Source organism: Penaeus monodon, chromosome 6, assembly GCF_015228065.2.
Source record: "Penaeus monodon isolate SGIC_2016 chromosome 6, NSTDA_Pmon_1, whole genome shotgun sequence".
NCBI lineage: Eukaryota > Metazoa > Arthropoda > Malacostraca > Decapoda > Penaeidae > Penaeus > Penaeus monodon.
Genome location: NC_051391.1, coordinates 6,667,116 through 6,669,615, shown reverse-complemented (window position 1 = coordinate 6,669,615; position 2,500 = coordinate 6,667,116). Strand labels below are relative to the sequence as shown.

Genomic DNA, 2,500 nt, shown 5'->3' with positions numbered 1-2,500 from the left:
ACGAAAAACACATACATATATGTACACATCTTGGTCTTCGTTACTGATTTCACGTATCTTTTATTACTCTATCATATCCCCGGTTCTATCTTCCTTTATTTTATGCGTTTACGGCAAGGGTACCCTATCCCCCATACTCCCTCTTACTCCCCTCCCCACTCCCCTCTCCCCCCTCCCGGCAATTTCCCGTAAAAATAGGAAAATGTAAAAAAAAAAAAAGAGGTCATCACAGTTTTATTCTTACGATCAGAAAACAAAGGGAATACGATGAAGTCATAGAAACTGATTAGCTATTCTGAGTAAATACAAGTAAGATAAATAACAAAGACACTGTTCTTCCCCCCTCTCCCCTCGTCCTTCTCTTCCCCCTTTCTCTCTCTCTCTCTTTTTTTCTTCCCTCCATCTCCCCTCTTTCCCTTCTCCTCTCCTTCTCTCTCTTCTCTCCTCATCTCCCCTCCTTCCTATCTCCCCTCCTTCCCTCCCCTCTCTCTTCTCTCCCCTCCGCTTGCCCTCCTCCCCTCCCCTCTCTCCCTTCTCCCCTCCCCCCCTCCCCTCCTCCTCCCCTCCTCCCCTGCCTCCTCCCCTCCCTCCTCCCCTCCTCCCCTCCCTCCTCCCCCTCTTTCTCCCTCCCGCCCAATGTGAGCGATCTGCAGTGTTGCCGTCTCGTAGGGTGATGTGATGAAGACAATTCAAGGGAATATAACCTTTACAGGCCGCTTTTGCTACCGTGATAATGCTTGGATTTCTAAGGCAGAGAATTCAATGTATATCGGACTGCGTAAATTACATGTATTTCTTTATTAGGAAAGTATTAAAAAGAAAAAAAAGGTACAGAGAGTGTGGAAAATTAAGAAAGTAAAAAATAAAAAAACGGGGATCTGCATAGACTGTTCTCATTCTCTCTCTCTCTCTCTCTCTCTCTCTCTCTCTCTCTCTCTCTCTCTCTCTCTCTCTCTCTCTCTCTCTCTCTCTCTTTCTCCACCCCTCTGTTCCTCAATCTCCTCTCTCCCCCTTGCCCCTCAGCCTTCCCTTACCCTCTTTTTCTCCCCTCTTTTCTTTCCGATTTTGGTAATACTGCAGCTGTGCATCGGGTAATCCGGCCGCACGTTTCCAATCTAAACTTTCGACCAATCGGCGCTCTATTCTGTTGGCTCTAGTAAGAGGGGGGGATGCATGTTGCGGCGGCGGAGGCTGTGTCCCCTCTCGCGCTCTCTCTCTCCCCTCACCCTCCCCTCTCTCTCTCTCTCTCTCTCTCTCTCGCTCTCTCTCTCGTTTTCTCTCTCTCTCTACCATCTTCCCATTCTCATTCTCCCTCCTCCTCCCCCTCATCCCCCTCCTCTTTCTCCTCCTCCCCTTCCCTCCCCCTCCCCTTCCCTCCTCCTCCTCCCCTCTCTTCCTTCCCTTCCTCCCGGGTGGTCTGTTAGACCTGCTTCCTCCTCCCTCTCCCTCCTCCCCTCGCTCGCCATCTCCCCTCGCTGCAGCCAGGACTCCGCCCACCGCTTTATCCCCTCCCCTGTCCCCTCTCTCTGCTCCCCTCCTCCCCTCTCTCTTCTCCATCTCCTCTCTCCTCAGTCGCCTGTTTCGTCTTCTGTTCTTCTTCTGTTTTTTCTGTGTTTCTCTTCTCCGTTTGTTGGTTTTCGTTTTGCATCTGTTGTCACCGTTCTATTGGCGTCTCTCTCTCTCTCTCTCTCTCTCTCTCTCTCTCTCTCTCTCTCTCTCTCTCTCTCTCTCTCTCTCTCTCTCTCTCTCTCTCTTCTTCTTCTTCTTCTTCTTCTTCTTCTTCTTCTCCTTCTCCTTCTCCTTCTCCTTCTCCTCTCTCCTCCTTCTCCTCCTCCTCCTCCTCCTCCTCCTCCTCCTCCTGATCCTCCTCCTCCTCCTCCTCCTCCTCCTCCTTCTTCTTCTTCTTCTTCTTCTATTTTTTTCTTCTTTCTTCTTCTCCTTCTCCTTCAATACTTCTCTTAAACGCTAAATATTCTCTCTCGAACAAGTCCTTTGACCCTCCCCCCCCCTCACCCTGGTTGTCTCCCCCTCCCTCCCTCCCCCCTCCCCCCTCCCAGCTGTCTTGGACCCTGAAGTGCTGTTGAATTTTAAAGACAGGAGGGGGGGAGGGTAGGGAGGGAAAGGGGAGGAGGGAACCTCTACCCTTTGGAGAACCCTTTCCATCCTTTTTCCTTCTCCCCTCTTTTTCCTTTCCCTTCCCCTCAATCCTCTCCTCTCTCTCCTCTCCTGTCTTTCCCTCTCCCCCCTCTCCTTCTTCTCCCCTTTCCCCCTCTCCCCCTCTCTCCTTTCTCCCTTTCTCCTCCTCTTCCCTCTCTTCTCTTTTCCCCCCTCTCCCCTTCCCTCCTCTCCTCTTTCTCCCCCTCTCCCCCTCCCGTCCTCTCCCCCTCCCCTCCTTCTCCTTTGGGTATAAGGATCATATCAAATGCTGTTTAATATTCATACTGATGATCCGTTGATGATAATGGTGATAAATATATATATATTTACATATCGTAATTTT

At 50.6% G+C, this 2,500-nt stretch overlaps 1 protein-coding gene across 3 annotated transcripts in view; it reads left to right on the top strand.

Moving 5' to 3' along the window:
• Positions 1-2,500, top strand: part of LOC119574164 — a 39,685-nt gene that overhangs the window by 29,944 nt on the left and 7,241 nt on the right. The gene's annotated exons all lie outside the window — the stretch shown is intronic.